Source organism: Schistocerca piceifrons, chromosome 6 (genome assembly GCF_021461385.2).
Source record: "Schistocerca piceifrons isolate TAMUIC-IGC-003096 chromosome 6, iqSchPice1.1, whole genome shotgun sequence".
Lineage (NCBI taxonomy): Eukaryota > Metazoa > Arthropoda > Insecta > Orthoptera > Acrididae > Schistocerca > Schistocerca piceifrons.
The window spans coordinates 207,209,646-207,236,351 of NC_060143.1; positions in this window are offsets into that span (position 1 = coordinate 207,209,646).

A 26,706-nucleotide genomic window follows, 5' to 3' on the forward strand; every position below is an offset into this window, starting at 1 on the left:
TATGTTCACGCAAAGAGTTATCACGCCATACTGTTTTGTGACAAGTGGATGTGGATGTGCACTTTAAGTGTCAAAGAAAAATTAATTATGTTAGCTGCGTCTCTCTCTGACACGCTATGTGTCTAAACGTTCGTAAATCTCCTTAAAAAGGCCACATACACATGCACGAAATAAATACCAACCACAAGAAAACGTATAATCACTCAAAAAGAAAAACAAGATAAGATTGATGCTGATCAATAATAAGGACTTATGGGTTAGGATGGTTGGTTCAAATGGCTCTGAGCACTATGGGACTTAACATCTGTGGTCATCAGTCCCCTAGAACTTAGAACTACTTAAACCTAACTAACCTAAGGACATCACACACATCCATGCTCGAGGCAGGATTCGAACCTGCGACCGTAGCAGTCGCGCGGTTCCGGACTGAGCGCCTTAACCGCGAGACCACCGCGGCCGGCTATGGGTTAGGAGAGTCCATCTTACTTAGATAGTAGGGATTATTGACAGTTGGGAGCTCCAACGTTAGGCGCGTTATGGGGCCCCTTAGGGAATGGCTGCCAAGAAGAGGAAGAAAACCAATGTGCACTCCGTGTGCAGTCATTCCAGACGTGGAACGGGTCCTCCCAGATGCCATGAAGAGCACAGGGTGCAGTCAACTGCAGGTAGTGGCTCACGCCAGTGCCAATGATGTGTCAGAAGAGATCCTCTCTGGTTTTGAGCAGCCAACAGAAGTGGTAAAGGCTGCCAGTCTTGCAAGATGAAAGCGGAGCTGACTATTTGCAGCATAATCGACAGGACTGATTGCGGACCTCTTGTGGAGGGTCTGAATCAGAGGCTCAGATGGTTTTGCGACCGTGTAGGCTGCAGATTCCTCGACTTGTGCCAAAGGGTGGTTGGGTTTAGGGTTCCGCTGAATAGGTCAGGTGTCCACTATACTCAGGAGGCGGCTACACGGGTAGCAGGGGCTGTGTGGCGTGCACTGGCCGGTTTTTTAGATTAGAGGGTCTCGGGAAAACAAGAAGGGATTCAGTCGCAAAGGGTGCGGGCCGAACACAGGAAGAACGTAGATACAGGAACCATCGGTGTAACAGTTGTAAATGGTCGTAGCTGGGTTGTGAAAGTACCAGAGCTCCAAGCGCTAATAGAAAACACTGATGCTCAAATCGTTATAGGCACTGAAAGCTGGCTAAAGCGGGAGATAAGCTCAACCGAAATTTATTCGAAGAACCCAACGGTGTTCCGAAAGGATAGGCTAAACACGGTTGGTGGTGGCGTGTTTGTTGCTGTTAGAAGTAGTTCATCTTGCCGCGAAATTGAAGTAGATAGTTCCTGTGTGTTAGTGTCGGCAGAGGTCATTGTTAGCAAACGGAATAAAATGATAATTGGATCCTTTTACCGACCTCCCAATTCAGATGATACAGTTGCTGAAAGGTTCAAAGAAAACTTGAGTTTGATTTCAAACAGGTACCCGACTCTTACGATAATAGTTGGTGATGACTTTGATTTACCCTCGATATGTTGGCGAAAATACATGTTTAATTCCGGAGGTACGTATAAAACATCATCCGAAATTGTGCTAAACGCATTCTCTGAAAATTATTTCGTGCAGTTAGTTCATGAACCCATGCGAATAGTAAACGGTTGTGAAAACACGCTTCACCTCTTAGCAACAAATAATCCTGAGTTAATAACGAGCATCCAAACGGATACAGGGATTAGTGAACGCAGGGATGTCGTAGCGAGATTGAATATTGTAACTCCCAAATCCAAAAATAAACGAAAAATATACCTATTCAAAAAAGCAGATAAAAATTCACTTGGCACCTTCCTGAGAGACAATCCTCACTCCTTCCAAATTAATAACGTAAGTGCACACCAGATGTGGCTTGAATTCAAAGAAATAGTATCGACAGCAATTGAGAGAATTATACCAAATAAATCAACAAACGACGGAGCTGATTCTCCTTGGTACACAAAACGGGTCAGAACACTGTTGCAGAAACAACGAAACAAACATGCTAACTTTAAATAGACGCAAAATCCCCAAGATTGGCGAGCTTCTTCAGAAGCTCGAAATTTAGCACAGACTTCAATGCGAAATGCTTATAACAGTTTTCACAACGAAGCTTTGTCTCGAAACCTAGCAAAAAATCCAAAGAGATTCTGGTCATATGTGGAGTATGTTAGCGGCAAGAAACAATCAATGCCTTCTTTGCTCGATAGCAATGGAGATACTATCGAAGACAGCGCTGCCAAAGCAGAGTTACTAAACACAGCTTTCCGAAATGCCTTCTCAAAAGAAGATGAAGTAAATATTCCAGAATTCGAATCAAGAACAGCCGTCAACAAGAGTAATGTAGAAGTAAGAATCCTTGGAGTAGTGAAGCAACTTAAATCACGTAATAAATAGACTGTATACCAATTAGGTCCCTTTCAGAGTATGCTGATGCATTAGCTCCATACTTCACAATCATATACAACCATTCGCTCGACGAGAGACCCTTACCCAAAGACTGGAAAGTTGCAAAGGTCACACCAATATTCAAGAAAGGTAGTAGAAGTAATCTATTTAAGACCCATATCATTAACAGCGATATGCAGCAGGATTTTAGAACATATATTGTGTTCGAAGATTATAAATTACCTCAAAGAAAACGGTCTATTGGACACACAGTCAACAAGGATAACATGATTCTTGTGAAACACAACTACTGTAGCTCTTTATTCACATGAAGTGTTGAGTGCTGTTCAGATCGATTCCGTATTTCTGGATTTCCGTAGGGTTTTCATACTGTACCACACAAGCGGCTTGTAATGAAATTGCGTGCTTACGGAATATCGTCTCAGTTATGTGACTGGATTTGTGATTCCCTGTCCAAGAGGTCACAGTTCGCAGTAACTGATGGAAAGTCATCCAGTAAAACCAAAGTGATTTCTGGCATTGCCCAAAGTAGCATTATAGGCCCTTTGCTGTTTCTTATCTAGATAAATGTTTTGGGAGGCAATCTGAGCAGCCTTCTTAGGTTGTTAGCAGATGACGCTGTTGTTTGTCGACTAATTAACTCATCATAAGATCAAAACAAATTGCAAACCGATTTAGAAAAGATATCTGAATGGTGCAAACATTGGCAGTTAACTCTAAATAACGAAAAGTATGAGGTCACCCACATGAGTGCTAAAAGGAATTTGTTAACTTCAGTTGCACAATAAATCAGTCAAATCTAAAGGCCATAAATTCAAATAAATACCTGGGAATTACAATTATGAACAACTTAAACTGGAAGGAACCCACAGAAAATATTGTGGGGAAGGCTAATTAAAGACTGCATTTTATTGGCAGGAGACTTAGAAAGTGTAACAGATCTACTAAGGAGTCTGCCTACACTACGCTTGTACATCCTCTTTTAGAATACTGCTGCGTGGAGTGGGATCCTTACCAGATAGGACTGACGGAGTTCATCGAAAAAGTTAAAAAAGGGCAGCACGTTTTGTATTAATGTGAAATGTGGGAGAGAGTGTCACTGAAATGGTACAGGATTTGGGCTGGACATCATTAAAAGAAAGGCGTTTTTCGTTGTGACAGAATCTTCTCACAAAATTCCAATCACCAACTTTCTCCTCCGAATGCGAAAATATTTTGTTGACACCTACTTACATAGGGAAAAACGATTACCACGATAAAATAAGGGAAATCGGAGCTTGTATGGAAAGATACAGGTGCTTGTTCTTTCAGTGCGCTATACAATATTGGAATAAATCACTTAAATGTGATTTGCAGAGTATCCATGTAGATGTAGATATAGGCATACATTACACACAATTAACAATCACTAAGACAACCACACTGTACATAAGCTTAAGTTTAAAAAGAGGTGTGTGCCAATGACTGTCTCCAACATTTGCAGCACTGCTGTGTTTTCAAAGGTCAGGCATTGTATTCCAAATGACTCAATGTACAGAGAGAATAGTTTGTAGGTAGTTCGTTGTCTTGCAGGAGAGGTGGTGGTTTTGCACCAGTACCTTCTATCCTGGAATAAAAGAAACACTGTTTCGTGTTTCTGGGATTATTCCTCTGCTATTGTAATACCATTAATTTAACATTAACATTAATGGAATGAGAGCAGGCCTGAAGTTGAATATGGATAGGACAAATTACCCCATAGTTAGCAGAGAAAATGATGACAGGCTGCTGAAGGTAGGGGACAAAGTCTTTGAAACGGTAAAAGACTTTAAATATCTTGGGGCTATACTCAATGAAAGGAACGAGATAGACCAGGAAATTACTGCATGAATACAAGCAGGAAACAGGTCAAGGTTTGCTCTGGGAAAGTTGTTTAAGTCCCAGCTTCTATCGAGATCCTCAAAGACCAAGATCTACAAGACAATAATACAAATTGCAGTCGTATATGGAGCAGAAACCTGGACCATCACCCAAAAGATGGAAAGAAAACTCCTGACATTTGAGAATGCCATTTCAGACAGATTTTTGGGCCAGTGAAGGATGGAGATGAATTGCAGGAGCTGTACAAGTCAATGGACATCATGACAGTGATCAAAGAAACAAGACTGAAGTGGTATGGACACATAATGTGTCGAGAAGGCCAGATCATCAGACAGGTAGTGGAGGAAGATGTTAGTGGCAAAAGACCTTGGGAAGACCATGACTCCGATGGACTGATCAGGTCAGAGAGGAAATGAGTACACTGGGGCTGTCTGAAGAAGAATGCATGGACTGAGGACACTGGAGGAGGCTGATTGGTGAGGCCAAAGACCGACTGCAGTTTGTGTGGCCAAAGCAGTAAGTAAGTAAGTAAGTATTGTAATGCCACTTTCCCAATTTTGTAAATTGTTTCTTTCCAATACTTTAATTGTTTCTGCAACTGTTTGAATATGCTTGGGTGGTTGCTGTGATGGAAATGCAACTATTTCTCAAATTTTGTCCTCCAGGTTTTGATTCAGTAAAACTTTGGTTGGAGTCATCTTAGATGAGCTTGAGGGAGTTTTTTAATCTCTAATTTCATCTCTAACTCAAACTCTATGATGTACTTTCCCAAGTGTCATTTAGCCTCTCTGCTGGGCTTGCTATGTGGTACGCAGCAGTGCAGATTCCCTTCACCTAGCTCCTCCGCAGAATGCCTGTCCATGTTTCCAAAACAAACTGATTTCTCTTGACAGATAGTATGTATCTTACATGTCCAACTACACCCAGGATGTCTCTCATGAAAGCCTTCATGACAGAACTTCCAGAAGCCTTTTTAAGCAGGTTGAGCATGACATACTTCGATACCAACTTGAGGGCTAAAAGGATATATTGGTGCCTTCTTTTTATACTCACAATTGTACCCCAGAGATCGATGGCAGTATAGTCACTTAGTTTCCTTGGTGCAGTGGGGGAAAAGAGAACAGCTTGTTTAGTGGAAAAGGGGGGGGGGGCTTCCCTTCTGACACTTCACACAAACTGGCAGTACCTTTGTAATCCACTGGTCCTCCTTGTTAAAGCAGACAATCTCTTAAGCTTGGCAGCACACTTCCCAGGACTGAAATGTGCATAGCTTAGATGTGTGTGCCAGATCACTTTATTTATTAGTTCTTCTGGAATACACACTACCCATGATGATCTCTCAGGGTTCCTACTGCAGATTAAGTAAGTAAAACTGCCTCAAGGCCAGGTAGTCCCTGTTATTCATTCTCTCCTTCAGCTTGTGCAATGCTGGATCTTTATCCTGTTCCCTTCCTGTGTTTTGAAAGTCATCGCCAGTGAAATTTCCATGTGGCACACCTTTGAAGGAAAATAGATCGAATCTGTTTTCGTTAATTTTCTCCTCCACGTCCAGAGTGAAACCAACTGGCGAGCGAGATGGCATGTTGACAATAACATTATCCATGTGAAGTTTGGGAGGCAGGACATGAGGTACTGGCGAGAGTAAAGCTGTAAGGGTGGGTTGTGAGTCATGCTTGGACAACTCTGTCGATAAAGCACTTGCCTTTAAAAAGGAAAGGGCTCTGTTTTGAGTCCTGGTGTGGCTCACAGGTTTAATGTACTGGGAAGTTTCAGATCAACACAGAGTGAAAATACATTCTGGAAACATCCCCCAGGCTGTGGCTAAGCCATATCTCCACAGTAGCCTTTCCTCCAGAAGTGATGGACCAGCAAAGTATGCAGGAGAACTTCTGTGACATTTGGAAAATAGGAGATGAGGTACTGCCTGAAGTAAAGCTGCAAGTATGGGTCGTGAGTCATGCTTGGATAGCTCAGTTGGTAGAGCTCTTGATTATGAAAGGCAAACATCCCAGTTTAGAGTCCCAGCCTGGCAGTAAGTTTCAGTGACGTTATCCTTACTATGGATGTGACTGATTCAGAAAGAATACTCGTGTCAGAAAACACCCAATATGGTAGCCATCTGCGTGTCACCTGTGATGACATCAGACATTCTGGCACCTTATGGTGTGTATGCATGATTGTACTTCTTCCACATAGGTGATAGTGAAATTTTGAAATCATATGCAATGGCGAAAGCCTCCAGTTTCATCATGGGATAGTTTCTTTCACATTTGTTCAGTATGCGGTTCCTGATTGCTATCATTTTGTGTTCCTTCCTCCATTCACTTTTACTTTCTGTAACACCACCACTCCAATCCCTGTTTTGCTTCAGTCAGAAGGTACACAAAATGGAAGGTTCAATTCAGGGTGAGCCACAATGGTGCTTCTGCCAAAGCTTACCTTACCTCAGAGAATTCCTTGTTAGCTTCCTCATCCCAGTTTCGAGGTGTATTCTTTTCTGTGAGTGCACACAGCCTGGGTGATGCAAAAACCCCATTTCCTAGAAATCACCAGTAGAAATTAATTAATCCAAGTAAAGTTCTCAACTGGTTCTTGATTGCTGGAGGCAGGAACTCTTGTATTGCGTTTAATGTATCGCTGTCATGAAGGATGCCATCCCCACAAATGAGGTACCCCAAAAATGCTACTTTTTCCCAAAGCATGATTTTTCCAAATTTACTGTAAGTCTGATGGCCTGTAGCAAGTGCAGTAACTTCCATGTACAATAACTGTGTATGTCCCAGGATTACGTGCCAAACATCATGTCATCAGGTATAAACTAAGTTCTTCATTCAGTGTGAATTCTAGAGGCTGAACTAACACACATGAGGATATCTACAGACCAAAGGGCTGCTTTTTGAACTGGTAGAATTGACCACAGTATACATATGTCATGTTGTGCCTGCAGCTAGTATCCAGTTCAATCTGCTTAAGCCTTGCCCTTGAACTGACAGCAGAGAAGATACTCTTTCCATGGAATTTTTGCAATAACTGTTCTAGGGACTCAGTGATTATGTTTCTTTGGTGGGAATTGAGCACCAGCCTGATCATACCATCCTTTCCGGGACTACGAGAAGTGAACTACTACTACTCACCCTTTTGGCAATTACTTGCTCCAGCAGCTCCTTGATTTGTTGTTCCACCTGCTCTCTAGAGATTAATGGACTGCTTAATGGCCCAGTGAAGAATTCACCACGTTCCTTAGCAGTAAACCGCTATATAAAATTCTTAAAGATACTTATCTTAATTCTAAACATTTCTGCACACAAAACTAAAATTTTCATGAGCTCCTCATGGTTTTCGTCCAGAATATCATGTATTTTGGAGACCTTGTGTTTAATTAGATGGAGAATTTATTCTAGCTCTGCCACATCTACTTTTAGCTGTGCCACATCTACTTTGTCCTTCCCTACAGTTCACATGAGGGAAGTGCCACTGAATGGCAAGCCATCTTTCACAGCAATGTCATAACCATGAAACAATGTGTGAAATCATCGCTGCTAGACATCGTCCTGTTAGAGTGGACCATAATTATGCCCTCTCCTATGGCAAGGGAATCACTCCTTTGCTTAGATTAGTGATTGTTCCTTGCCGTCACATAAATTCCACCCCTAAAATTACTTCTGTCACCAGTTGTGGAATAATTATTGCATTACCAATGAATGTTGAGTGCTGACACTTATAAGAAAGCTGTACTTGCTCTGCAGAAGATGCCTTTAATTCCTGCTGTTATCAGTGTGGAGTGGGAAAGCTTCCCAGTTTTCTGCCTGCTGGCATGCCGAGAATGTGGCATCTAAAATGGTGCTCACAAGCCTGTCCATCTTAAGCATCATGAAAAGTTCTTTGTTAGCAATATTAATAATTATGACAAGAGATTGCATCTCTTGAGCCCTGCCCATCTTGGTCAAGAGGTCATCCCTAATTTCCGCATACTTTACGATATTTAGAGTGATGAGTTGGGCTTTGCGTGAACTTACTTTCTGCTCATTACTTATTCAAACATGTTGAGTATGACTCAGCACAGGATTTATTATCTCAGTGATTTCTAATCCCATGTTTTCCTACTCTTTTGGTGGTCATTGTAGACCATTTCCCAGGTGGGACCTATCCTTGTAGTGCCTTTCTCTGATAAGTCCAATGACCATTCTGATCTTGCAAAGGGCTGCCATTTACTGCCTTCCCTGATGTTCTCTGACATCCATTGCTTCCCCTGTGAGTTTCTGTACTGTTTCTTGTAGGAAACAGAGCTCATTTCCCTATCTATCCTCTCATACATATTAATTGAGACTGATTAAGAACAGCTTAAAGACCTCCAAGTCATTCTTTTCAGTGCTCAGTTGGCATAGTGCTGATGAAAAGTTGGTTCCACTCACCACAACTATGTGGATGGTAAAGATGCTTTCCCTCTTTAACATCTCATCTAGACACTGTGAATAGAATTGCAGCCATATTGCTGCCAGTGGTAGGGCTTTTATTATACTGTTTTGTTCTGTGGCAACCAGCATTTATTTATTTTCTTATTTATTTACATGTCAAGTTCCGTAGGACCAAATTGAGGAGCAAATCTCCAAGGTCATGGAACATGGCGGTACATGAAATTATAATGTTAAAGTAATAACAGATAAAAATAAAATGTTTATGAGTCAGAAAAAAAGTCAGTCCATAATTTTAAGTAAATGCAATCAACAATACAACAAGAGGCAGCTTAATTTTTCAAGGAACTCCTCGACAGGATAGAAGGAGTGACCCATGAGGAAACTCTTCAGTTTCGATTTCAAAGTGTATGGATTACTGCTAAGATTTTGGAATTTGAGCGGTTTCTTATCGAAAATGGATGAAGCAGTATACTGCACACCTTTCTGCGCAAGAGTTAAGGAAGTCTGATGCAAATGCAGGTTTGATTTCTGCCGCGTATTAACTAAGTGAAAGCAGCTTATCCTTGGGAATAAGCTAATACTGTTAACAAGAAATGACAGTAAGGAATATATATAATAAGAGGCCAATGTCAAAATACCGAGACTCGTGAACAGGGGTTGACAAGAGGTTCATGAACTTACATCGCTTATTGCCCGAACCACCCATTTCTGAGCCAAAAATATCCTCTTAGAATGGGCAGAGTTACCCCAAAATATAAAACCATATGACATAAGCAAATAAAAATAAGCAAAGTAGACTAATTTTCATGTCAAAAGATCACTCACTTCAGATACCGTTTGAATAGTTAAAATGCCAGCATTAAGTCTTTGAACCAGATCCTGTATGTGGGCTTTCCACGACAGTTTACTATCTACCTGAAAACCTAGAAATAATGCCAGGTATTGTTGAACTGTGTGTGTTAGAAACTGTAAAAACTGGGTCTTACTGTGATTTTGCATTAGTTTGTTTTCTACAAGCCATGAACTTATGTCATGAACTGCACTATTTGAAACCGAGCCGATGTTGCACACAGCATCCGTTACTACCAAGCTAGTGACATCAGAAAACAGAAAAATTTTAGAAATACCCATAATACTAGAGGGCATGTCATTTATACAAATAAGGAACAGGTGTGGCGCCAACACTGATCCCTGGGGCACCCCTCACTTGACTGTACCCCACTCAGACTCCACATCACAGCCATTCTCAACATAGTGAGTAACGGCCTTTTGTTGCTAAAGTAAGTGATGAACCAATTACGAGCTACTCCCTGTATTCCGTAATGATCCAACTTCTGGAGCAATATTTTGTGATCAACACAATCAGACACCTTAGTTAAATCAAAAAAATATGCCTAACATTCAAAACCTTTTGTTTAACCCATCCAGTACCTCACAGAGAAAAGAGAATATAGCATTTTCAGTTGTTAAACGACTTCCAAAGCCGAACTGTACATTTGATAGCAAATCATTTGCTATAAAATGATCAGTTATCTTTACATACCAGCCTTTTCAATAACTTTACCAAACACTGATGAAATAGAAATAGGTCTAAAATTGTCTAAAAAAATGGTTCATATGGCTCTGAGTACTATGCAACTTAACTTCTGAGGTCATCAGTCGCCTAGAACTTAGAACTAATTAAACCTAACTAACCTAAGGACATCACACACATCCATGCCCGAGGCAGGATTCGAACCTGTGACCGTAGCGGTCGCTCGGCTCCAGACTAGCACCTAGAACTGCACGGCCACTCCGGCTGGCTAAAATTGTCTACATTATCCTTTTCTCCCATTTTATAAAGTGGCTTTACTACTGAATACTTAGTCGTTCAGGAAACTGACCATTCCTAAAGGAAAAAGTACAAATATGGCTAAATACAGGGTTAAGATGTGCAGCACAGTACTTTAATATTCTGCTAGGCATGCCATCATATCGATGATAGTCCTTAGTCTTCAGTGATTTAATTATTGACTCACTCTCCCTGTTGTCTGTATCACAGAGGAGTATTTCAGATATCAATCTCAGAAAAGCGTTTGCGAAGAAAGTCATATGATTCCCTGTAGAAACTAAATTTTTATTTAATTCACAAACAATGCTCAGAAAATGATTGTTAAATACTGTACATATATCTGATTTATCAGTAACAAAAATATTTTTACTATCTGCTTGGGATTAGCCGAGCGGTCTAAGGCGTTGCAGGCATGGACTCTGCAGCTGGTCCCAGCGGAGGTTCGAGTCCTCCCTCGGGCGTGGGTGTGTGTGTTTGTCCTTAGGATAATTTAGGTTAAGTAGTGTGTAAGTTTAGGGACTGATGACCTTAGCAGTTAAGTCCCATAAGATTTCACACACATTTGAACATTTATTTTTACTACGAACTGTCTTTATATCGTCAAACTTGTGCTGCTGACCAGACACTTCCTTCATGACTGACCATATGGTTTTAATTTTATCCTGTGAATTAGCTATTCTATTTGCATACCACATACTCTCTGCCTTCCTAATAACATTTTTAAGCACCTTACAATACTGTTTGTAAAGGGCTATTGTAGCTTGATTGTGACTATTAACGTTTTGATATAATGTCCACTTTGTTCTACATGATATCCTTATCCCACTAGTCAGCCACCCAGGCTGCCTATTACTGCTAGTAGCCTGTTTAGAACATTTTAATGGAAAGCAACTCTCAAAGAACACAAGAAATGTGTTAAGGAAAGCATTATATTTATCAGCTATGTTATCAGCACTGTAGGCATCCTCTTGTTCCTTGATGAGGTTTAAAAAACTCTCTATTGCTGTTGGATTAACTTTCCTAACTAGTTTGTGATCATATGTGGCATTTTTTTGGGTACAAAAGCCTTTTAGTGTTAAAATTTGTGCATCATGGTCTGGAAGACCATTCACCCTTTTACTAACAGAATGCCCATCTAGTAATGAAGAATGAATAAAAATATTGTCTATGGCTATGCTACTGTTCCCCTGCATCCTTGTTTGGAAAAAACACAGTTATTATCAGACCATATGAATTTAGGAGACCTACCAAAATCCTTTTTCTTGCACCGTCATATACAAAATTTATGTTGAAGTCACCACATACAACTAATATCTGGTACTTCCTATAAAGTGAATAAAGTGAATCAAGAACCCTCTCTAGCTTGAGCAGAAATGCATATTTTCATAACTTCTGTTTCAAATTCCATGAAAGTGCTGCATTTCCACTATAACCTCTACCTTTCAGAAGGTCTCCCACTAGCTTCTGAATTGGCACAAATATGCATCTCATAATTAGTTCATATCCTACTCCCTGCTACAGAGAGTAATGGCTCCAGCTCTGTTTCCTTTCACAGATTGTGAAGACCTTTTGTGACATAATCTCTCACTTTCAAAGAATTGCTCTGGTTCCATACCTTCAGACAGATCGTTCCTCCAAAGCCTGTATCATCTCAGAAAGTGATGTGTTTGCCTCTTCCACTTTCTTTAAATTTTCCTCGGTCTGGACCAGTCTGTTACATTGAAGCTGCAATATTAACATATGAAAAACCAGTACTGCAAAATGTTGGTGATACAAATTTCCCCATATATGTATCTGAAAGTTGATGCTGCTTTGGCAATTACTTTACCACCACCCCCTCAAGAGTGTGTGTACTTTTGTCTGGAGAACTTGACCCCATGCAAAAGTAGATCCTCTTAAATGTGAGGGGATAAATACTCCTTGGACCTTCTGAAAGATACAAAAATATGTTTTGGATGTAACAAGTAGGATGAAATGAAAGCTAGGTGTGAAATGATCTGTATCGAGGGGTACATGGCACGTGGGAAGATATATCATGGACAGAGCCTCAGGGATACCGGGTGACCTTCCTGAATAATTAGTGTTCCACCAGTGTTGACCTCCAGTGGTGTCAACACAATATATATCCAATAACCATGGGACCAAAATGGAGACCACAGAAAATAATTAAAAAAACTAATGGACTTGATGGTATCTAAAATTCACAAACATCAGGTGCTGAACCAATGGAAGCTGTATCTGCTGTTGGATTGGGTACAGAGCAGTCCAAGAAATGGAAAATGTTAATAGAAACTTCTAAGAGAACAAAGAGAAAATGAAGGCAAAGAATATCTTCCTAAGACTGATGGGTAGGTCTTGAACCTAAGACCTTCAAGAAGAGGCTGTCTCAGGGTGAAGGGTGAAGGGGGTGAACAGACCCCCCCCCCCTCCCCCCCCCCTCCCCCCCCGCCCCACACACACACTTCAAAGACAGGGAATAATAGAAGAAGGAGGAGTCCATTACTACCATGCCCAGGATAATTGGCTCCAGAAACTATTGAGGCAGGAAACTGACAAAGAGACTTATAGTACTGAAGTCTCAGTTTTAGGATGGCAGTAATCCAAGGATATCCATGCATCAACATCACCTTGCAGAAGGAGGAGCTAGTTCAGATGGTTCTCTTTGAAATGAATGTGGAAGACACAAGTCAAGGCTCCAAATTCAGGAGAGTCTATTTGGACAAAGGTACTGTAATCTTTCTTACTGAGGGGATGGGAAAGTAGATTGGCTGAAGGAAATTGAGCCCTAGATATTTCCATGGGATGAGGTGAAGTTGCTGATCAAGCCAGCAGAGAAACTCTTGAAGGCTATGAGGAAATCAATCTGGATTCCTAAATTACTTAAGGATGTTCCTCCAAAGACTCTGTTTGGGAAAGTGTGGGTAGAGAACCTGAAAGTTTCAACAGATGACTGTTCCTCACAGCTGTTTCCCTCTCCAAAGTCTGTAATTGTTAGGCAACACTCCTCTCACATTTCTTTTTCTTTTAACTGATTTGGTTAATAAAATCAGTTTTGTTTTGATGAATTCACATGCATAGTTCCTCATTGTTGTTATCCACATACTGGTAACTTAATAACAAATTCATTTAAATAACTCTTCCAGTAATTCCAAATACTGCTGAAAAACTGAATCGAGGTGTAACACTTTCCACAGTTGAATGTTAATGCAAATATTACCTGACTAAGTTGAAGTATTTTAACACTTGCATGTGTGGAGATCTGACCATCAATAATGCAAGTGCAATAGAGTAAGACTCTGGTCGGTGGTTGAATATCCCGAAGAGAGTATCTTCGGTGTTGGTAGTCTGCTGTATGCTACTGTACTGTGTGCTTGCTTCATGATGTATTTCCTTATTAAGCATTTTTTTGTTTGTGAATGCATTAATCTGCTCCCTGCATTTTACTATGAGCAACCTAAGCAGCAACCTCCGCAGTAGTGACTTGACAGTGAACAACAGCAGCTACTACAACTTAATCAGTGTATTTCAACTGAACGCCTTCATTATGACAATGGAGCTGTCTAACTATTGCTGCTCTTGTTAGAAACAGGTACAAAAAAGTGACTGTCATGGTGCTTCATATATGTTTTTCATTACTCAAATCAGCTCATGTTACACATGAAATGTGAAAGTGACAAAATGACATTCTGTCATGTCTTATCATGGGCTACAATGATACATGTTTTCACCAACAATGTGTAATGACTTGTGAACTCACATTTATGTCAATGATGAGTGCAATGCTTCCTCACACCTATAAGTTAATATGCCACCACTATTACAGGTGTACACAGCAGCAACTCGTGTGATTTTACCTATCTTTCCATGTTGGCTACAACCCAACCAAATCTGTTCATAACATCAAGTGAAGCACAGCTGACTGAGCTATGCAAAAAGACTCCTGGGTTGTCATCTGTGCTGCTCAAGGTCCCAGGGGATTCTTCCACAACCTCTCGTGGATGGCATGACACAACACATCAACAACAAAATTTTTAGAGAGCATATACACAACAAACTTTCCATTCCAAGCTACCACATTGCCACAAGAACTCCTGGCAATGTGGTATGTGACTGTTCAAATCATTCCATAGAGCCACAGAATATCCAACGACATTTCCAAGTTCTTCACCTTGTTGGGCATAATCAGCAATGTCATGCAAGCAGTGGCAGCTAACAACAAAGTGGCCACCACCATAGAGGCATTGCTCCACCTGCTCGTGAAGATACCACAACAACAGTTGTGGCAGGTGATTTATGAGGACACACTGGGCAACAGAACCTCATCTCAGCTTTAGAGATAACCCTGTGTGTCTATCACCTCATTGCTCATGCCAGACATCATGCTTTGGGCACTATGGCTGAAACACTGGAATGCAAATTATTCCCGGCAGACAGGCTTTTTGCCATCCCACAGAAATAACAGTACATGAGTGCACTAGACATCAATGACATTCCCAGTGCATTCCCAGTGTGACGTACTGCCCACAGACAACAGCAGCTGATCCAATGTGAGCAGTCCCATACACTGATGACAGTGATGTCACTAGCTCTGACTACAACACTGCTGACTTTTGGCCAGCCACACCAACCATGTCCATGGCAGACAATAACATTCCACAAACAGATGACCCATCAGTAGTGTGGTTGTGTTGGTTCCACACTCACTTCTATGACAGGGCATGCAACTGCTCCATGATGTCCAACCATCCAAATGGAAGACACAGTGCAGATCACACACACACAGTGACAGTGACCACATCTCAGACACGTGTGCCAAACTAGTTTTACCCTAGTTCTAAGCGATGGTGGTTGTAGACTCTACATGCTAGATCACTCAATGAGTCAAATTTTTCGGGTAGCCACTGGCTCGGGAGTGAACACCATTCCAGGGAAAATCCACCTGTCCAACTACACACTGCTAATGTTCTACTATTAAACTTTATGGAATCATCATCTGCACCATAGACCTTGGCCTACATGAAAAATTTCCAAAGCAGTTTTTGGTCACTGACGTTCAAGAGCCAATACTGAGCACAGATTTCTGCTCTTGCTTTCATCTCTTTCCAGATTTGACACGAGGAATTCTTACACAAATTAGTAGTGGAAAATCTGCATCCAAAATTACCAGTAGTTCACCATTTTATACTTAGCTGCCTTCAGAGGACACTAGTCCATGGGTATCTTCTCACATGATCCATATGAACAAGACAATGATCATCATGGCATCAGCAGCAGACACAAATGTACAGCTGAGACAGAATGTGACAGCTGTACAATCAGAGACAGAAGTCAATATGACAAGTTATTCTCGTAGTGCATGTGAATCCTATGTGTGACCCCCTGCCCCTCAGGACTCATGTGTGACAATTCAACAGAGAGTTATTTGACATGAAATTGTGCATGAAATCAATTCTACACCAGGTTGCATGGCCAACAGACAGCATGAAGAATGGCAGGTTGACAGTGGTTTTATTTCCAGACAATTCACTCAGAGCTACAGTTATCCAGTGATACCGAATTGGCTGTGATTACATAAAGATTATTGGCTGATGGATTCTAAACTATCATGGCTCCTAGGACGAAATGTATGCCTCTAGGACGAAATGTATGCCTCTAAGCCACAAAGAGAACCTGAATCCACTGCACCCACTGCCCCACCACCTCTACACCCGAGCATTTCCCCACTGCAACTTGGCCTTTGCCAAACTCCACTCTGCTTCAACCAATTCTTTTTCTTGTCTCTTGCTGAGAAATCACCCAACCTTGCTTTGTGTAGCAGCCAGCTATGGCATGTTGGTCACACACAACTGCACAAAGACGATGTTAGCAGCTATGACCTTCTCCCCCAGTGCTCCCCAGTCTCAGGGGAGGAGGGGCTCTGTTGGTATGTCACAGTCAATAACGCAAGTCCAAGACAATGAGACTCTCATTGGTCCTTGGCTGGGCTCCCATGAAGCGAGTATATTTGATGCTGACAATCTGCTGTATACGAGGGTAATCCCAAAAGTAAGGTCTCATATTTTTTTGCAAGTACAGAACTCTGTTTGTGTGGCAGTTAGTCACACTGTTTTTAAGAGTGCTTCACACGCTGTGTGTAAACATGTGCATGCCGCACTGAGGTGCCCAGTCTTGGCTTGGCAGCCATTGAGAATGGAGCTCCCATTGGATGTTACCGCGAAGTGCGAATTGCGCACAGTTATTCGGTTTTTGAACACAAAGGACGCTGCACCGATTGAAATCCATCACCAATTGACAGAAGTGTATGGTGAGTCATGCATGGATGTTGAAAATGTTCATAAGTGGTGTAGGAGTTTGCAGCTGGTCGGACTGAAATTCGTGTTGAACAAAGGAGCAGGAGACCATCAATTTCTAAGGAGACAGTGATGAAGGTTGAGCAAACATGCATGAAGATCGGTGGATCACCGATCATGATCTCTGCACATTGGTTCCTGAAGTTTCCCGAAGCACCACTCACAGAATTTTAAAGGAAACATTGAACTACTGGAAGGTGTGTGCAATGTGGGTGCCACGCATGCTGACTGAGGACCACGTGCGGCAACGAGTTGATGCTTCCAACTCATTTCTTCAATGCCTTGCAGCTGAACGGGACAGCTTTCTGGACTCAGTTGTCATGGGTGATGAAACCTGGGCATACCACTTTACACCTGAGCCCAAGCAACAATCACACCAGTGGCGGCATCCTTCTTCGCCAAAGCTGCGGAGCTGGTGGTGAGCTGGTATGACATGGGCATACAAAAACTGCCACAGTGTTTACAAAAATGCATAAAGTTTGTTTACATGTACTAAATTATCATACTGCAATAGTCAAGTGTTATTGAGGGAAATTGTGTGGTGTAGTGGTGAGTAGTATCATTCTACTCCAAGAGGGACTTCTGCAAGTTCTGAGAACAGCAAAATTTTATATTTTTTTCTGGCTATCCCAGCATAAAATGCCATAGATATTTTACTTGTTTCATCATTGAGCAATCAGGTTACTTGCTGTTCTTTCATGTTATTTGTCACATGTCACCTTCTTCCAGCAGATCAATTAAAATTTTGTTAGTTGTTTTTTTGTGCTTCATCGTTGCTGGTAGGAAGATTGATTAAGGGAGGAATCATGGTTTCACTGCAATGCCCCCATTACATCTTTGTGTTACAATAGAGGCAGTGGGAGGAGCATATCAGTTAAAAACGGGAAAACCATAGGATATTCAGAATCCTACAAAAATGTAATGAATGTGGTTAAGAGAGTAATGGTATGGGAAATAGCATCTGACTACACAATAGTTTTCAAATGCTCCAATGAACCTTTCAGTGTAACGATTGGAACTAAGGAGCAGTAGAAGAATGACCCATAATACTGTTCGGGACACATATTCTGGTTTACTGATTGGTTGAAAACAGATGAAGGTACTGGGGCCAGGCTACAGCCTACACCAGAGAGCCACTTTCTCTCTAGGGAAGCTGGTAGGCAGATGGTGCTGGTTTGGGCATGAGCTGCATTGTTACTAGAATTTCACCTGGCCTCCCCCTGTGATGACATCCATTGTTGCCATATTTACCCCCTCCACCTCCCCACCCTCTGGCATAGGCCAGTTGCCCTATGTATAAAATTTTGAGAAATTAAAAAATGGCAAGAAATAGAAAATGTGGCAGAAAATTTAAAAAATAGTCCAGTTGGGCTACTGGGTTTTCCCCTCACTCCTGTGACGTCATTGTTTAAGTAGAGATGTTGTTGTAAGTAAATACTGGCGGAAAATTAAAAAAATCCAAGACAGAGTATTGTCCTCTTGAAATTCAAGATGGCTGACCTGGAATATGAGAACAGCCTGCATTGTTGCCAGATTTCCTTGGGTTTTCCCTTGATGTCATGTGAGACAAAGGATGTTTGTTTCCACTATGGGTCTAAGCCTGCCTATTAGACAAAAGATTTTTCATGTGGCACTGTGAGCCTGTGGTTCTGGGACAAAGGGCATTGTCTCCCAAGATCACCCTCTCTCTCCGTGTTCAGTTCTAGGACAAGGGACATTGTCTCACTGGAGACAAAGTCCCTGCAGGTCCAAGTCTATCTGCTATTCACAGCAGGGCAGATGATGTATGTTTCCCCTGATGGTCCAAGCCTGTTTATCAGACAAAGGGTGCCATCCTGAGCCTGATGGCTATATAAACATGTTTTCACCCAACAGATAGTCACCAGTCTTAACTTGCCTTTCAGTTCATTTCAAATTCAATTTCAATTCAATTCAAATTCTTTTCAGATTCAGTTCAATTCCGAAACCCATAGCACACTTTCCAGTTTAAACTCTTGACAGTAGTAGACCATGTCTGTGCATGCTGCATGCTGCAGGATTGGACCATGCCTTCGTGTCACTCTGCCCCTGTCCTCATGCTGCCAGTTCACACACAGAGCTAGTGCTAAGAGCATCTGAAGTTTAGGTGTAGGTGTTTATATTTCAACACATGTTTAATGAATTGTAAATGGGTGCCTCATTATGGAGAGACTGTGCAATGCAGATGTGTCTGCCTATTGTCAAAATTGTACACTTTGTGTAGATGTGTGTGTCATCCTACAGTATGAAAATTGAAGTGTAAATGTGCCCGTACTTAAAGAAAAGGGGTGTGCAATGCAGATGTAGCTGCATGCGGCAAACAATTATATATATATAAAAAAACAAAGATGAGGTGACTTACCGAACGAAAGCGCTGGCAGGTCGATAGACACACAAACAAACACAAACATACACACAAAATTCAAGCTTTCGCAACAAACTGTTGCCTCATCAGGAAAGAGGGAAGGAGAGGGGAAGACGAAAGGAAGTGGGTTTTAAGGGAGAGGGTAAGGAGTCATTCCAATCCCGGGAGCGGAAAGACTTACCTTCGGGGGAAAAAAGGACAGGTATACACTCGCACACATGCACATATCCATCCACACATACAGACACAAGCAGACATATTTAAAGACAAAGAGTTTGGGCAGAGATGTCAGTCGAGGCAGAAGTGTAGAGGCAAAGAAGTTGTTGAAAGACAGGTGAGGTATGAGTGGCGGCAACTTGAAATTAGTGGAGATTGAGGCCTGGCGGATGACGAGAAGAGAGGATATACTGAAGGGCAAGTTCCCATCTCCGGAGTTCGGATAGGTTGGTGTTGGTGGGAAGTATCCAGATAACCCGGACGGTGTAACACTGTGCCAAGATGTGCTGGCTGTGCACCAAGGCATGTTTAGCCACAGGGTGATCCTCATTACCAACAAACACTGTCTGCCTGTGTCCATTCATGCGAATGGACAGTTTGTTGCTTGTCATTCCCACATGGAATGTTTCCTTCTATTATATATATATATATATATATATATATATATATATATAATGGAAGGAAACATTCCACGTGGGAAAAATTATATATAAAAACAAAGATGAGGTGACTTACCGAACAAAAGCGCTGGCAGGTCGATAGACACACAAACAAACACAAACATACACACAAAATTCAAGCTTTCGCAACAAACTGTTGCCTCATCAGGAAAGAGGGAAGGAGAGGGGAAGACGAAAGGAAGTGGGTTTTAAGGGAGAGGGTAAGGAGTCATTCCAATCCCGGGAGCGGAAAGACTTACCTTAGGGGGAAAAAAGGACAGGTATACACTCGCACACACGCACATATCCATCCACACATACAGACACAAGCAGACATATTTAAAGGCCTTTAAATATGTCTGCTTGTGTCTGTATGTGTGGATGGATATGTGCGTGTGTGCGAGTGTATACCTGTCCTTTTTTCCCCCTAAGGTAAGTCTTTCCGCTCCCGGGATTGGAATGACTCCTTACCCTCTCCCTTAAAACCCACTTCCTTTCGTCTTCCCCTCTCCTTCCCTCTTTCCTGATGAGGCAACAGTTTGTTGCGAAAGCTTGAATTTTGTGTGTATGTTTGTGTTTGTTTGTGTGTCTATCGACCTGCCAGCGCTTTTGTTCGGTAAGTCACCTCATCTTTGTTTTTATATATATATATATATATATATATATAGAGGATAGAATGATAGAAAATGAATGACTAGAGTTTAACAAATTAGATTTGTTGGTTTATCAAAATAGTTTCTCGTGTTAGATTTGACATAATATTTATTCCAACATAGAAAAAAAACAAGGTATGAAAACTGTATGTATACAATATTTACAAAAATAATTTAACAGTGTACAGAAATATAAAAATATATCTCACTGATTGATATTTTTTCCTTCTTCTACAGTTGATTCACACATTCATTTTTCTTCCAACAGCTTGGAACAGTTATAGCACAGTGTATAGAGTTGTAGTACAGTTGAAGAAGCCATCCATTTTACGCACTTTAACTGCACTTGGCATGGAATATTTATTTACAGTTCCCCTATGAGATGTAACACTAAACTAAATGCAATCTCTTTTGGGATGGCCAGCTGCATCGAAACTTAAACTACTGTGCAGACAATACACACATGGTGTACAAAACAGTATAACTCACACAAATAGGGTACAAAACAGACTTACTTGCACACACAGTATGCACTCGCATACACAAGCACTCACAGATATATACACTTCTGCAGGGTGAATGACCTAAAACTTGCACTACAAATATTGCGGAAATGGAAAGTGCTATTGGTGTGCAGTTTCACAGAATGGATTGGTAGTCAGGAGCTCATATTGTTAGCCAATCAACAGATTGTAATAACGCTTAGAAAGAGTAGTTTTTGTGCAAACCTACACTTTTTCAAATGGAACAATGCCAATTGACATAAAAAACTAAAAGTAGAGTAAACTGGAATGCCAGTGGTGTTTGTTGAAGGATTCTAGTGTGAGTCATTTACACGATATCATATTTTGAAAAGTTCCCACACTGACACTACGATAGTGGTGGTGGCACACATTAAAGAACAATACAAGTGCACACACTAGTTATGTGGATTCTGACAAGTAACAAGGCAACTGATAATCACAGGTTGTGTTCAAAATGATCACTGGCAGTGGCAATACATCCTTCTAGTCTGGTGTGGAATGACTGTTGCACACATGCTAGCATTTCAGGCAGGTGTTTGAGCAGGGTGCAGTAATACGTCATTGCATATCATCGGATGTAGCTGTTATGCCCTTGTAGACTGCGTCTTTCAGCTTTCATCACAGAAAAATGTTTACAATCATCAAATCTGGGGAATAGGCCAGCCAGGGTACAAGTCCTCTGCATCCATTCCGATGAAATGGTAACAATTCATGAAGACTTGCTGTAGTATTTCATGCACTATGTGCTGGGCAGCCATCATGTTAGTCCTCAGATTCCTCCTAGAATGCAGAGGAACATCTTCTATCTTCTGCAGAAGATGGTCTGTTAGGGGGCTCTGATACTTGTGTGTGTGTTCAGTGTTTATGAAAAATGGGCCTACAAGCTGATGGTTCACTATCCCACACTACATATTTCCACACCATGATGCTAATGATCCACCTGAAAAAGCCAACAGGAATTACCAACAGACAAATTGTGCATGTTTCGGCAGTTATGAGGCCGTGATTGGTAAATATGGTTTCATCACTGAAAAAGAGTTTCCCGTCTTAATACCCACATACAGAAGTTAACATGATTCTCATAATCATTTCCATGAGCTCTTATGGAGAGATATGTGACAGGGATGGAATCTATGTCAATGGAGAATATATAGGACACATTCCTGACTCGTGCCTTTCCTCATGCAATTGCGTGAAAAGTAACATGTGAGCCAACTGCAACAGCAGCAAGAACATTAACTTACCCTTCTTCTGTCATCACTTGTTTTCTTCTGTTACATTCTCTGGGTGTCACACTACCACTTTCACGTAACTGGTTGAACAGGTTGATAAATAACTGCTGAGATGTCTGAGGTCTATTGGAATATCTTGCCACATACACCAAACAAGAATGAACTGCATTCTTTCTACACTCTCCATCCACCATGAGAATACTGGTTTTTGCTGCCTGTATTTGTAAGTACCATAGTCCACTCACAACCTACAGCTTGGATGGTCACACAGTAATTGGCCAGTAAGTTTTAGTGCACTCAAGGAACACACAAACACACTGTAAGCAAACATAACAACATTATACCTACCAACAATGAAGTCTGAATGGCACAAAAAGTGACGGTCTACAAACTTTTCAAAATACGATATCCTGTAAACGATTCCCCCTAGAATCCTGAAACAAACACCATTGGTGTTCTAATTTACCCTACTTTTAGTTTGCTTATATCAATGGGCATTGTTCCATTTGAAAAGTGCATGTTCGCACAAAAAATACACTTTCTAAGTATTATTACAAACTGTTGATTGACTAACAATACAAGCCACTCACTACCAACCCATTCTGTGAAAACCGCACATCAATAGCACTTTCCATTTCTGCTATATTTGCAGTGCAAGTTTTAGGTGATTCACCCTGTATACACTATCATAAGCAGATCATACCATTCCACATACATGCACAAATTTGCACCAGTTATATACAACACACACGCATGCAGTCTATTGCTCAAGTGAATAGTGTGCGTATGGTAGGTTTTTGATCCCATTGGCTAAGATGAGCCGCTTATCATGTCACAACAGGCCAATTCTTGGTTGCGATACAGTGTGCACCTCATGACGTCGCAACTGAATACTGAACTGTTGAACCACATGCAGAGTGGGAGACAGAGTGCCACCAACACTGCAGTACATGTACTTCAGGTAATCTCTAACCGTGCAGTACATTGGGTTTCGGACACTCTTTCATCAAGCAGATAACCTTATTGTTTGAGGCTTTATATCATAGGAATTATAGGTTGTGTATCCAGACAGGTCGAATGTGTCAGGGTGTCACCTATTACTTAATGTACATCACAGCCTTAACCCATTAGAGGAGGCTTTGGATATGCAAACAGTGTTTCTGCAAATTCATTTTGGAACTGGTATGTGGGGAGCTTAGTTAGGTCTTATACACATACCCACATATACTGGTTTCATGAACCCCAAAACTTAAGCCATCTCCAGATGACAAAATGTTTGTTGAAGATTGTGGTCTATTTCAAATTTGGACTGGTGATATCTCCTGTGCCACAGCACCCGTTGCAATTGGTAACTAAGTAAATTTCACAATCTGCTTCACCAATCAGCACAATTTTGCCAAAAATTGCATTATTCATGAGTGTGTAAAAATGTCTCTCAAATGTACACTTCATGAGAGCTTTGTTTTCAGTGTTTAAATCAATGTCTTCCTTGAACCAGGGATGCTGCTTAAAGAAAGTAGCATGGATAACTCTATCCAGCTTCAATCGCAACTTCACATATTTCTAGAGATTATGATGATGCAGTATGTACACTCTTTTACATAAAAGCTCGCTGGTCGCCAGGTGCTGCAGAGTCTAAGTCTGTGCTGATCACAGTATGGGACAAATTACATGGCCATACTGATAATTCTTTAAGTCTGGCTATTTGTGTAAAATGACAACACTGTAGGTTGCAGCAGTTCCTGGGGGAAGTCTGGTCTTCTGTTTGGGGTGTTATGTCATGGCTACACCTATGGTCTAATGGTAAACCACGTGATGTCTAAATGCAATATCTCACAGTCATAACCACTCGTTGCCTAAAATTTTATAGCACCTTTTGTCTGAATGCCGAAGTCCTGAGTGTAGTGGTAACACAGCTACAATGTATTTCACTGTCTCACTCATCAGTAATAACAGTTCTGTCCAATAACATTTTTGCAAAATGTTTCTCTGTAGACTGTCTGACTTTGATGGCTGTGTGCACCAGTGCTGTTTGGGACTGATTTGCTGGCAATCCACTGTGGCTCCAGTGGTGGCTCTGCACTGCCTATCATTTTGTCATAAGTGTCAGCTACTGATCATTGCTATGGAGAGTATAAAATGCTTTACTGTTTTTGAGTGATGTTCCACGAAAATCTCTATTGTATTGTATTGTTAACAACAGAGGCTGATGACCCATTTTAAGATGATGAGTACTGTATTACATTAACATGCAGACATAAGTATGGCTAAATATTAATTTTATAGTTTATGATACAATCAGAATACTCACTACATTGTTTAATTTAAAAATGCTTTATACCTCATTTCTTTTCCCTTTACAAGTGATTGTTCATGCAGTTTTTGCACCAGGAATTTGTATGCTTTTTTCGAGCTGCAGGGAGGAACTATGATGTAATGTGTTATGCTGTCGGTGAAGGTGTGCAATAAACTAGAGAGAGATAAGAGAAGAAAGAGGGTTAAACCCAATGGTGACACACAGCCTACTTCTCTCGGAAGAGCATGAAGGCTCCCTTCCTATCCGGCAGACGGATCACCACCAACAGTGTCACATAGTCTCACTCCATGAGATCCTGTGGAGAGATTTGGAATTTAATCCAGTGCATTGGCACAAAGCCTAGTGATCAGAGATTTTATGCCACTGCCTCTCCTGTCCCCTGTGTCATAAAAACAAATGGAAAACTGTCAACAGCATGTGGCATACCCATCCAAGAACTGGCCACTCCCAATGGTGCGTAAGTTCAGTGATTAGATGGGAACTGGTGTATCCACCTCTGCACAGCTGTTGACGTGTTCTTCTGAGAGTTCTGAAAAAGTACATACGCCATGGAAGTGCTGTTATTTCAGTTTGCTTGACTTTGTACAACTGCTTGAGTGATGAAGGTTTTATCCATCTCTCTGTAAATAATAGTCTACATTTCGAAGATCCACAAACAGGTGGCCATACCAATTGCATTGGGGGCACCTGGGCCATCATAATACTATCATTTTAGAAATCTAATAAAGGCAACAACACTTTCGAGTCATACTTCTGTGAATAAATGTGAAGAAGGCAGTGGAACCATGAGAACACCTTGTTTTTTAGTTTTCTTCAAGCTGTCAAAAGGATTTGTAATCCACTGTGAAGTTACGTGGTTTTCTCATTCTCATTTTCTTTTTTTGTGTTAAGTGTATTTGACTTAGGAGGCAGATATGTTTTCCACTTCACTTCAAAGAGTAACAAATAATTATGAGTATTTAATAAATTTCTGTTCTTTATTCCATTTCCCCTTTTCCTCTTTTTTTACTTGATTTACAGAAGTATTATGTTTTTACATTTTCTGGGATGTTGTTATGCATGAACTTAATAGCACAGCTCCAGTTTACACTCTTGCTTGTCAAAAATACTTTGGTGTTTTTTATGAATATGTCATGAGTTACGATTATGCAGGAACATAATGACACAGCTTAAATTGTTGTGGCTGAAACAAGTAGCAATCACATTTACCTCAAAGTACACTTACAGTGTCACGTATTACTGTATTATGGAAAGCATTGCCACAACACTGATTTGTTAACAAAGTGAAACAAATGAAGAAACACAATTTCATTGGCTATCTGTATCTGAGTGGTGATTAGCCATCTCCACTTCCTGTGATTATATTTACACGTCACACAGAAACCTCTGACAGTGTAACTGCACTTTTACCAAAAATATATGATACAGAAAATATATTCAGGTGATTACAATACATGCATACAGCTAGTAAAAACATTCCTCATTATTTACACAAACTTCCTTTATACTATAAAATTCTTTTTCCATCAGGTAATTCTTAAGAAGTTACTGGAATGTCTTTTATTCATACTAATAATAATAAAGATTTTATTGTCTTTAGGCCATTACAGCAATTGACAACGTCAAATGAAGTTACAATTTATAATACCGTGTGATAAGGTATTGACTACTGAAATATTTTAGCTTATATTACAATAAATGTACAGTGGGTCATCTGTTGGATTACTGCATTTCACAGTTGAAGAATTCATTGGGATATCATAGAACGGGTGGGCAATAAACCATTCATGCAGTCTTTCTTTGAATGTACGTTCAGGAAGATCCTGTATGGCATGTGGCAGCTTATTAAATAGTTTGTGCCCTGTGACTTCATAGCTATTTATTGATTTTGATAGTCTGTGGTAAGGCGTGTATATGTGTTTGATGCTTCTTGTGTTGTAACAATGTACATTTTCTCTATGTTTCACATCTTGTAGGTTCTTCTTCGTAAAGATTAAGACATTGTATATATAGAGGTTTATTACAGTCATAATTTTTTGTTTAGTAAATAAGGGTTTGCA